This window comes from Cynocephalus volans, chromosome 15, assembly GCF_027409185.1.
Source record: "Cynocephalus volans isolate mCynVol1 chromosome 15, mCynVol1.pri, whole genome shotgun sequence".
Taxonomy (NCBI): domain Eukaryota; kingdom Metazoa; phylum Chordata; class Mammalia; order Dermoptera; family Cynocephalidae; genus Cynocephalus; species Cynocephalus volans.
The window spans coordinates 41,227,517-41,240,667 of NC_084474.1; the positions used below are offsets into that span (position 1 = coordinate 41,227,517).

Genomic DNA, 13,151 nt, shown 5'->3' on the forward strand with positions numbered 1-13,151 from the left:
CCAGCACTGCCACATTGGGGATCAGATTTCCATATGAGTTTTGGCAGGGACAACACATCCAAACTCCATCACTATCAAGTTTCATCTGGCTTATTTCCAAAAATCAACAAGCTGATCCTAAAATTCTTACCAGAAGTTCAAGAGATCCAGAATAGTCAAAACAATCTTTAAAAAGGAAAGAAGTTGGAGAACTCACTTTCTGATTTCAAAACTTACTGGGAAACTACAGTCATCAAGACCATATATTATTGGTATAAGGATAGATTAATGGAATAGAATTGAAGGTACAGAAATAAGACTTTCATGGTAATTTGGTTTTGATGAATCAGGACCATTTAATGGGGTAAAGAAAATTGTTTTCAGCAAATGTGGCTGAGAAAACTGGAAATCCACATGCAATAGAATGAAGTTGGACCCCTGCCTCACACAATATATACAAATATTACCTCAGAATGGATCAAAGACCAAAGAGTAAGACCTAAAACTATAACTCATAGGGAAGAACATAGGTGTTGTTACCTTGTTACCTTAGATTAGGCAATGCTTTCTTAGATTTATCAAAAGCACAAGCAACGAAAGAAAAAGATAGATTGAATTTCATCAAAACTAAAGACCTTTGTGCTTTTAAGGATACTGTCAAGGGAAAAGGCAACCTACAGGAAATTTTTGCAAATCTTGTATGTGATAAGGTACTTGTATCTAGAATATATAGAATTCCACAACTCAAAAATAAAAGGAAAACACCCCAATTAAAACTGGGCAAAGTTTTGTGGGTTCTTTTCAAAAATAGAAAAACCTCAAAGTTTATGTGTAATCTCAAGGGACCATGAATAGACAAAGCAATCTTGAAAAAGAACAAAAAGTAAGGACATACATTGCCTGGCTTTATAACAAAGCTACAGTAATCATAACGATGTGGTACTGACATAAAGATAAACATATAGACCAATGGAATAGAATAGAGAGCCCAGAACTAAACACATATTGTGAAATGATTTTTGACAGGTGTGCCAAAATCATTCAATGGGGAAAAGACAAGAAAACCAAAGGCACACATGCAAAAAATGAAATTGGGCCTTTATACCACAAGGAAAAATCAAATCAAAATGAATCAAAGACTTAAATGTAGAAGGTAAAATTATAAAACTCTTAGAATAAAACATCACGGAAAAGCTTCATGACATGTAATTTAGCAATGATTTTTTGGATATGACACCAAAAGCACAAGTAACAAAAAAAAAATAGAGAAATTGGACTTCATCAAAATTTTAAACTTTTGTGTATCAAAGACACTATCAACAGAGCAAAAAGGCAACCCGTGGAATGGGAAAATATATTTGAAAACCATATATCTGATAAAAGGTTAATATCCAGAAAGTATAAAGAATGCCTAAAATATAACAACAATAAAACAACTTGATTAAATGAACGAAGGAGTTCAGTAGATATTTTCCAAAGAAGATATACAAGTGGGCAATATGGGAAGGTGTTCAACATAATTAATCATTAGGGAAATACAAATTGAAACTATAAAAAGATAGCACTTCACACCCATTAGGATGGCTACTATCAAAAATAAATGTAAGAATATGGAAAAATTCAGAATTTTATGCCTTGGTGGTGAGAATTTAAATGGTGTAGCGACTATGGAAACAGTATGGCAGTTTTTCAAAAAATTTAAAGTAGAATTACTATGTGACCCAGCAATCTCACTTCTGGGTATATACCTAAGAGAATTAAAAATAATGTCTCAAACAGATTTTACATCTATGTTCATAGCATTATTATTCACAACGACCAAAAGGTGGAAGTGACCCAAGTGTTCATTGATGGATGAATGGATAAACAAAATGTGGTTATGTATATGTACAATGGAATATTAGCCTTAAAAAGGAAGGGAATTCTGGCATGTGCTACAACATGGGTGAACCTTGAAGATGTCATATTAGGTAAAATAAGCTGGACACAAAAAGACAAATACGGTGATTCCACTTATTTGGGGTACCTGAAATACAAATTTATAGATACAGAAAGAATGATGGTTGCCAGGGGCATGGGATGGATAATAGGAAATTGTTGTTTAATGGCTATGGAATTTCAGTTTTGCAAGATGAAAAGATTTCTGGAAATGATGGTTGCACAACAGTGTGAATGAACTTAGCCATTGAACTGTACAAGTAAAAAACTGTTAAGATAGTAAATTTTATGTTGTATATATTTTACCACAATAGAAAATAACTTTTTTTAAAAAAAGTATTAAAGCTTCAAAAACAACAGCAGCAGAACTGGGCAAAGGGTCTGAAGAGACACTTATTCTATAACATGCACAAGTGACCAATAAGCACTTGAAAAGATGCTCAACATCATTAATCATTAAAGAAATGCAAATCAAAACCACAATGAGATAATACTTCTCATACATTAGGATGGCTATGATCAAAGAGATGGGCAATAATAAGTTGACAAGTATATTAAACCCTCAGACACTGTTGGCAGAAATGTAAAATAGTGCCATTAATTTGGAAAAGTCTGGCAGTTTCTTAAAAGGTTACACCACAGGCATATTGACCAAAGGCATAGAAAAAAAGAGCTCAGAAGTAAACCCACATACAGCCAGCTGATTTTTGACAAAGGAGCCAAAAATGTCCTTGGAGACAGGACTGCCTCAACAAATGGTGCTGGGAAAACTGGATATTCATATGCAGAAGATTGAAACTAGACCCCTATCACAATACACAAAAATCCAGTCAAGATAGATTAAGGACTTAAGACCTGAAACCATGAAACTACTAGAAAAACAGGGGAAATGCTACAAAAAATTGAAGTGGACAGTGCTTTTTTGAACAAGAATACAGAAGCACAGGCAACTAAAGTAAAATAGACAAATGGGATTACATCAAACTAAAAAGGTCTGCACAGCAAGAGACTCAGTCAACAAAGAGAAGAGACAAACTACAGAATGGGAGAAAGTGTTTCCAAGCTACACATCTGAGAAGAGGCTAGTATCCAAAATGTATAAGGAACCCAACTCAACAGCAAAAAAACCCAAATAACCCAATTACAAAATGGGCAAAGGACCTGAACAGACATTTCTTAAAAGAAGACATACAAATGGCCAACAGGCACTGAAAAAATGCTCAGCATCACTCATCATTGGGAAAATGCAAATTAAAACCACAGTGAGATATCATTTCAGTCTGGTTAAATGGCTGTTATTAAAAACTGGATATTAACATGCAGAAGACTGAAACTAGACCCCTATCTCTCACTGCCAGTGAGGATGCAGAGAAAAGGGAACTCCTACATTATTGGTGGGAATGTAAAATAATACAGCCATTATGGAAAAGAGGTTCCTCAAAAAACTAAAAATAGAACTACTTCATGACTCAGAAATCCCACTATTGGGTATACTTCCCTCCAAAATAAAATCAATATAGCAATGAGACACCTGCACTCCCATGTTTATTGCAACACTATTCACAATAGCCAAGAGATGGAATCAACCTAAATGTCCATCAATGGATGAATGAATTTAAAAAAAAAAAAAAAAAAAAAAAAAACTGTGACATTTATACACAGTGGAATAATATTCAGCTATAAAAAATAAAGTCCTGTCATTTGTAGCAACATGGATGAAAGAAGACCATCTGTTCAGTGAAGTAAGTGAGGCATGGGAAGACAAATACCACATGATAGCACTCATATGTGGAATCTATAAAAAGTGGTTCTCATAGAAGTAGAGTAGAACAAAGGTTACCAGAGGCTGGGAAGGGAAGGGAGGTGGTGGGGGTTGGGAAGAAGTGGTGGATTAAGAGGTACAAAGGTATAGATAGATAGGAAGAACAAGTTCTGATGTTCTAGGCTGACTAAAGCTAACAATTTTATACTCTATATTTCTAAATGGCTAGAAAAGAATCTTAACTGTAATCACAACAAAGAAAAGAAAAATGTTCAGGAGTGGATATACTATCTACTTAAAGTGAATCATTGTATAATATATGCATGTATTGAAACAACACACTGTACCCCACAAATGTGTACAATTAAATTTTAAGATAAAAATTAACAAAGGTCACATATTATATGATCCCATTTATATAAAATGTTTGGGAAAGGCAAATCTATAGAGACTAAAAGCATATTAGTGGTTGCCTTGGAAGTGAATGCCTTCAAATCAGCTAGAGGCATCTTTTTAGGGTGATGGAAGTGTTCAAAATTTGCTTTGTGGTGGAGTTTGCATAACTCTAAATTTGAGTTCTATAAACATCACTGAATTGTATGCTTATACTATAAGCAAACTTTAAGGTACATAAATTATACTGCAATTAGCTGATTGAAAAATAACTATAAGAGGCTGGCCAGTTAGCTTATTTGGTTAGAGCATGGTGTTGCTAACACCAATGTCAAGGGTTCAGATCCTGAAACCGGGCAGCCACCAAAAATAAATGACTAATAACTATAAGAGTACCGTATTGGCTATGTTAATATGAAACAAAATAACCTTTAAGGCAAGAAATATTACTAGAGATAAAGATGAGTATTTCATAATGACAAAAGGCAAATATATCATGAAGATATAGCAATTACAAATGTAAGTGCATCTAACAACAGACACACAAAACGTGCAAAAATGGAAAGGAAAAATAGACCATTCAGTAATTATATTTGCAAATGTAAACACTTCACTCTCAATATTTCACAGAGAAACTTGCAAAAAATCAGCAAGAATAATGAAGACTTGAACAACACTATAAACTAATTTGAACTAACTGATATAGAGCTCTTCACTCACTGACAATAGATTTATGCACTTTTTTCAAATAGTCATGAACAATTATCCAACCTAGACCATATGTTAGACTATAGACAAGTCTCAATAAATTTAAAAGGATTTAAATCATGAAAAGGATGTTCTACAACTACAGTGTGATTAAATTAAAAATCAACCACAGAAAGATATTTGGGAAGTCCATAAATACTTGCACACTACTAAGTAATCTATGCATCAAATAAGAAATAACAAAGAAAAGTAGAAAATATTTTAAATTCAATGAAAATGAAAAATAGAACACAACAAAATGTATGGCATGCAGCAAAGCAATGTTTGGAGGGAAACTGATAGCTTTAAATGCCTACAAATTAGGGCCGAGCCCGTGGCGCACTTGGTAGAGTGCTGCGCTGGGAGCGCGGTGACACTCCCGCTGTGGGTTCGGATCCCATATAGGAATGGCCAGTGCGCTCACTGGCTGAGTGCTGGTCACGAAAAAGACAAAAAATAAATAAATAAATAAAAAATAAATAAATGCCTACAAATTAGAAAAAAGGTAGACTTCAAATAAGTAATTTAAGCTTCCCTCTGAAGAAACCAGAAAGAGCCCCTTAAACCCAAGAATGAAATAGAAAACAAACAAAAAAAAAAGCAGTAAAGAAAAACAATAAAGTCAAAAGTTGGTCCTTTGAAAATATAAACAAAATCGATGGCACTTTTAGCAACTCTGGGCAATGAAAAAAATGAAAATTACTAAAATCAAGAATGAAAAGGGGACAGCATGACTGACTCTAGACTCTGCAAGAGCTGAAGGGATTATAAGGAATATGATTTAAAGGACTAGGAGGCATGGAGGAGGGGTGGGGCCATGGCATCGGCTGAGAAGGGGTCAGGAGGACAGAGAAGAGGAGGAAGAGGAGACAGAGCAGTTGGTTCTGGTGGAATTGTCTAGAATTATTAAGATTTTCTTTCAAAACATGAAAACAAATGCAAGATTTGGGGAAATGACCCTGAGAAACCTGTTTTTCAAGTAGACAGCTATGTCTTTGCTGGGAAGTGTGAGGACACTCTTGGCACCTGTGTTATATTTGAAGAAAATATTGTACATGTGGATTCAGAAGGTAATAATAAAACAGTACTAAAATATAAATACCACACAATGAAGATCAGCATGACAACTCTTCTGAGAGAAAAGGAAGAAGACAGGTGGGGTGGAATGGGTACCAATCAAGGACAATGATTTCTCTTATAGACACAATATGATCTGTAGCTCTCTACATGAAAATGAGGATGAAGTTGTAGCTCCAACCCAAGATAAACCTTTGCAGTTGGAAGAGCAAGAGATTCAGTGAAAGACAGTTCAAGCCTAAATTATGAACAGCAGAAACTACTGCACTTGGAAATAGGGGATTCTGGTCCTCTTATTGATATCCCTTCTTCTGAGAAGGTTCTGTTTTTATGGAAACTCAAGATTCTGATTATAAATCACTCCTAGATGAAATCTTTCTCATAATAACTAGTCATGTACTTTTTAGAGTTTTTGTATAAAATAATCAGCTGTGTAGCTGTGAGGAAAATGGAGACAGACTGGTCAGGCTCCCTCGCCTCACATCCGGCTGAGCATAACTCAGAATGTCTGTTGTAAATATGTTAATTGCACCTGTGCGCCCAGGTGTTCCTTGGTTATCAGACTCTAGTATGAAAGACAATGGCTCTGATCCACTAGGGGGCTGAGCTCACGTCTGAATAAAACACATCAACCTTGCCAACAGCTCCCAGGGTCTTTCCAGTTACCTAGCTCAGAACTTGCAGATGAGGGGACTGTGACCCAGCTGGCATATGAGAAGTCTGTAACCCAGTCTGCACAATGGGTTTGAAGGGTCCGTGACCCAGCCCGACAGTAGCTTTCAGTTGTTCAGTTCACTATTTTATTGGGGTTTTTTGGCTATACACACATACCCAGTTACAGTACAATTTAATGAACCAGAATCATTCATGACCAGACTTGAATTGAATTTTTAAAAATATGTTCTGAATGATTTTAGGGACCCTTATCTGAGTCCTTTAAATTGGAGGTTTTACAAAGTTAAGTTTATAAGTTTTCTATTTCAGCTGTCACAAATTAGCACAAACTCAATGGCTTAAAACAACATTAATGTATTGGCTTATAGTTTTGTAGGTCAGAAGTCTGACATGGTATCACCTGGGTAAAAAATCAAGGTGTTGTCAGGACAGTTCTTTTCTGGAGGTTCTAGGAGTATTGCTGCTCATTAATAATATTGACAGGGAGAGGAAAAACATGCAGTCTCACTTAGCCGGCCTAGTACTATGGCTTGAATCACAATGATCAAAGGAGATACAAGCAGCTGGACACATTTTATTAATATAATTGGCTCAATTATACATTTCATTAAGTGGATGTAACCACCATTTTTGTCCAAGTGCCTGCCTGCTCTGGAGTAAATAAATCTAAGACAGTTGTTTTAGGATCCCAGCGTCTGACTGTGTAGTTTCATTACATTTCAGTCATGCCACTATTTCCAACAATTATTGCCACAGCTTGGGGTGTAAGTTATAGTCTGATCTAATTGCTTCCCATCAGATAGCCCACACCTCTTCCTTCGTAGAGTCCCTTACCAAATCTCACCCCACTCTCACTCCCTGAAAAATCTGTTGATTCAGGAAACCCACCTACAAAGCAAAACACACACCTATTTATTAGAACTTATGAAACAAAGGATAGAACCAAATAAAACCTCCCTAATACTTGCCTCAGGGTCTTGGTGAGGATATGCTCATGCTTTGAAGAGATGATAGGAATCCTTCCTGTAGTGGGCACCCTCTCTTTGGTTTATTTACACACTGAGAATGAATTTCAGGAGATAGGTCAGTGGTGCCCTATCTGAGGCTCACCAAATCAAAATATTCTTGTCCCACGGCAATACACACATCAGTTTATCTCCACTAAGGGACTGCTGTGCAGTTTTCCACCATGATTCCTACCAGGTTTTAGAAAGGCTAAATTTAGAAGAAAAATTACGCCTCTAATTAGACTGAATTTTGCCTTATCTTCCTTGAAGAAGTGTACAAAACTTCAGTGTGTTCATATACACACAGAGCTAAGTAAGCATGTGATTTATAAATGAAATTGGATTTTTTCCCCATCTCATCAGACCCTTGGAATGTCCTTTTATTTAAACCTAAAGAAATGGTTATTTCTACAACCTTGAGAATTTGGTATCTAGGTTAAATATCATAAGAATCTTTGAAATCTTTCTAGGATTTCAATTACAGACTGACAATATTGCCTATAGTAGACAATTCTTTCAACACACTTCATAGTTGTGATTCTTCCCACCCCACCCTGCAAGTCCCACGTCGCCATAGTCTGCTCTTGTAGCTTCCAGGTCTGTCAATGGATTACCTTATTTTTGTTAGCCAGTTTTCACTTTCATCTATACGTTACTATACTTGTTGGTAATATACCTGCCTTGCTTTTAGATTCTGTTTTCTTAGGATATGTCTCATTGAGAATAAGACATGGTGAGAGACTGAGGATTTGTCTCTACTACTTCTTTCCATTGTTTTTAAACCTTTGGTAGTGGTGGGAAAGTCTTGGCTGGCAGGTTGTTTGTTTGTTTTCTGAACAGTGGTGAAGAGAACATTGGTTTGTACTTTTAAATCCTGGAAAGTCTTTGCTGTTCTCAGTGTTTAAAATGCTAGCATGCATCACCTATTATTTTGTAAACATTACTGAATTTACAAACTCTGTGTGCTTGCTCTCTTTACTGATATAATCCACATAGTGTTTCACAATAAGTTAGAGTACAGGTCACTAAATAAAATTTAAAATCTCTCTAATGTGTGTGAATTATATTTCTACATTTGTTTGAATATAATCTTCATTTCCTGTTTCTACTTATGGGGTACAAACTTCTGAAGACAGATGTTTGCATTATCTGTCATAGTGTTGTACCATGCATATCATGAATGGGCAGAGGATAATGTTGATCATATTAAGAGGAGTAATAATCCTTGAAACATATCTACATATCTTTTTACCTAAGTTTTTTTTTAATCTAAAAAGTTTAGAAAATAAATGTTTGTATGTTGTAAGGTTTTGAAAGGAAAAATACAAAGCCAAATTTCATTTTCACTAACATAGAACATACTACAACAATTATTACAACAATGGGGTAATAAGCTGTCAGCAACTTTTGATGGAGGTTTGTTAGCTCAAAGGAGATCTGAGAGTTGAAAGTTCCAAACCACCGAATATGCTAATGCATTTACGAACATAAAATTATGGTTAGATAAGAAAAATAAGTTCTAGTGGTGTACAATAGTGCTAGGCATCTATAAATGACAATAATTTATTGTATATTCTCAAATGGCTAGAAGAGAGGAGCTCAAATGTTCTCATCACAAAGAAATGATAAATTTTTGCAATGATGAATTTGTTAACTATTCTGATGTGATCATTACACATTGTATATTTGTATTAAAATATCTCTTTACCCCATAAATATGTATGATCAATACATTTCAATTAAAAAATAAAGTCATTTTTAAAAAGGATAAAGAAAAACAAAAAATTAGTCTACCATCCTCAGCAAACAAATAAAACTTGATTGAATTTTCTTAAACATTTAGCTACTATATTATGGCAAAACTGTACATATTTTATTTTTTATTTATTCCAAATAAAAGCACTTTATTTTCATATTAATAAGTTGCAGATTTATTTGAACTGACATAAATGAACAGTGAGGATTGCTACTCACACGTTTCTGAAACATGGTTCAATCCAATTGAGTCAGTATAATGAAAGTAACACAATTTTCAGCTATGAGTTGAATGAAATTCCTAATTAATTCCAAAAGGAATGATCTTTCCCCTAATCATTGGTAGTAGCAAATAAGCCAGATAGTTAGAGATGCTTCTTAGAAAATAAATTTTACTCTCTTGCTTCCTCTTGCCATGTGATCTGCTTATACCCACCAACTGCCTGCTACTTTCTGCCACAAGTAGAAGAAGCCTGAGTCCTGGGCCAGATGCAGCTGTCCCCAAATCATAAGGCAAATAAAGCTCTGTTCTTTATAAATTACACAGTCTCAGGTAATTCTGTTGTAGCAACACAAACTGACTAATACAGAAAATTGGTACCTAGGAGTGGGGTGTTGTTATACAGATACCTGAAAATGTGGATGCAGCTTTGGAACTGGGTAATGGGCAAGGGTTGGAGGAGTTTAGAGGACTTAAAAGAAGACAAAAAGATGAGGGAAAGTTTGGAACATTTCAGAAAATGGTTAAATGGTTGTGACCAGAATGCTGATAGAAATGTGGACAGTAAAGGCCATGTGGATGATGAGGTCTCAGATAGAAACAAGGAACTTACCGGGAATTGGACAAAAGATCACCCTTGCTACACCATAGCAAGGAACTTGGCTACATTGTGTCCATGCCCTAGTACTTCGCGGAGATTGGAATGTAAGAGTTGTGAACGAGAGTGTCTGGCAGAAGAAATTTCTAAACACCAAAGCATTAAGGAAGCTGCATTGTTACTTTTAACAGCCTACTCTGAGTTATGGTGGCAAAGGCATGATGTAAAGCCAGAACTTAAAAAGGAAGCAGAGCATGTAGATTTGGAAAATTTCCAGCCTGGGCAGGTGGTAGAGAAGCTGAGAGCAAGAAAAAAAAGCAAGGGTGAAGCAGATAAACTGGTTGCTAAAGACATTAGATTGGTGGTGAGGCAGCCAGATGCTAATAACCAGGACAATGGGAAAAAAGCCCTAAAGGCATTTGAGAAGTCTGGAAGGGTGCCCCACTCATCACAGGCTCTGAGGCCTAGAAGGACTGAGTTGTCCCACAGAACAGACCTGGGGCACAGCTGCCCTCGGGAACCTGCTCCCTGCATTCCAGCTGCTCTGGCTGGAGCAGCCCTTCCTCAAATGGCCAAGTGTGGTTCATGCAGCAGCTCTGGAGAGTAGAAGCCTGAAACCTCAATGGTGTCCACCTGGTGTTAAGTCTTCAGGCTGGCAGGTCGTGAGAGCAGTGGAGGCGTGGCAGCCTCCACCCAGATTTCAGAGGATGTATGGAAAAGCCTGGGGGCCCAGGTAGAGATCTGCCACACAGGCAGAGCCACCGCCGAGGCCATCTACTACAGCAATGCCAAGCAGAAAAGTGGGGTTGGAGCCCCCACAGAGAGCCTGCACCAGGGAACTGCCTAGTAGAGCCAAGGCAGCAGGACCCCAGATCTGTAAGGCCACTGGCAGCAGGCAACACTGGCCTAGAAAAGCTGCAGGCACCGGCATAGCCCAATGGACTGTGCCTGGCATTGCTGTGGGAGCAATGCTGCCCAAGGTTTTTGGGGTCCCAGATGCCCAATTGTGCCCAGGATACAGGACTTGGAATCAAAGAAGATTATTTTGGAGCTTTAAGACATAATGTCTGCCCTGCTGGGTTTTGGACTTGTTTGGGGCCTGTTTCTCCTTTCTTCTGGCCTATTCCTCCCTTTTGGAATGGGAATGTAGTATACCCAATGTCTGTTCCACCATTGTATCTTGGAAGAAGATAAATTTGTTTTTGATTTTTACAGGTTCATAGCTGGAAGGACTTTTGCTGTTGGTCTCAGATAAGACTTTGGACTTTGGACTTTAAAGTTGGTGCTGACTTTTGGGACTGTTGGGATATAATGATTGTATTTTGTGTTTGAGAGGGACATGAGTTTTGGGAAGCCAGGGGCGGAATGATGGAAATCTGATCTTCAATGTGGCAGTTTGGGTCATGAGGGCAGATCCCTCATGAATAGATTAATGCTGTCCCATTAATGGAGGGGGGATTAATGAGTGAGTTCTCATTATTAGTTCCCGTGAGAGCTTGTTGTTTATAGGACCCTGGCACCTCCTCTTTCTCTCTCTCTTGCTTCCTCTCGCCATGTGATCTGCTTGTACCCGCTGGCTCCCTGCCACTTTTCGCTACGAGTAGAAGCAGCCTGGGGCCCATGCCAGATGCAGCTGTCCCAGAATCGTAAGCTAAATAAACCTATGTTCTTTATAAGTTAAAAAAAAGAAAATAAACACTTTAAACTTTTCTCACCTTGCATTTATAAGCAATTGGAAGAGAACAGATAACAGTGATTAGCTCTTAGGCATGCAGATAATTTTCTGTAGTCTAACATTTAAAACTGTATATATTTTAAATTGATTCTGAACATTTACAAAATGACATGTGAAATTCCACAAATGTTTGATACTCTAAGTCCAATGAGCTATGGACTAATAAATTATTATGTCAAGTCCTGAATTAGCTAAAAAGCTGCACTTCCAGAATGCATAAAAATAAAGAAAATTTCAACAAGAGCATATAAACAATATTATAATAGATCACAGTATCTGCCCAACTAATCTAATGTAATTAATCTGAATTTAATGAAGGATTACTGTCATACATTTATTACCCTGCAGCTCAATAAAATATAGTTAGTTCAACTGGATTAATATAGTATACACAAATCTGACCTACATCTTGCTGATATGGTTTGAACTCTGGCTTTTGATAGTAAGAATTGTTAGGCCTTTGTTAGAAATGGCACAAAGAATAGGTGTAGTGATCAACAGCCTTTAGAGAGTTGTGTACTTCATGGACAAAAGGATACAGAAATCAAAGTCAGATTAATATATTACAAAACAGTGACCAATATCATTTCTTAAAAGTTATTTATATTCTGATTTTTAAAAATCATGTTTTGAAAATAATTTTATTAGCAGAAATTTCAAAAAGATTTGGCAAAATTAAAAAGAATTTTGCATTATCAATCTTTGGTCTTTAGCAGTTTTTAGGAAAAAGATATATTTTGTTATTTTTCATCATGCTATTCAGTGTTTCTCAAAGACTGTGTGCATGGGAATTACTGTAAAAAAATTAAGACTCCAGATCATATTCTCATATCACATGTTCATTTAATCTCTGGGTTTTAGGTCCAAGAATCTGTATTTTTAACACTGCAAACCAAGAAGAGGGCCCTCACCAGGACTGGGCCATGTTGGCCCCGATCTTAAACTCGCAGCCTCCAGAACTGTGAGAAAATAAATTTCTTTTATTTAAGCCACCCAGTTTGTGGTACTTCATTATGGAAGCCCAAGGTGACTAAGACACCACATAATGTAAGTTTTAAAAATAACAAAAGGTTGTTGGGGGGAAGAAGACACAACAATCACAACAATTCCTTGAAGTTGTTAAGACAAGTGAACAGATATGCTGTAGGAGGGGGAGGGGAAAGAGGGAGGGGGAAAGAGGAACGGGTAAAGGGACACGAAAATCAATTACAATGTATATTGAGAAGTTAAAAACAAAAAACAAAAATACCCAATAATTTTATTTT

At 36.6% G+C, this 13,151-nt stretch overlaps 1 pseudogene; it reads left to right on the forward strand.

Moving 5' to 3' along the window:
• The first annotated feature begins 913 nt into the window (after positions 1-913).
• LOC134363665 (general transcription factor 3C polypeptide 6-like) lies at positions 914-6,316 on the forward strand (annotated as a pseudogene).
• Positions 6,317-13,151: the final 6,835 nt, after the last annotated feature.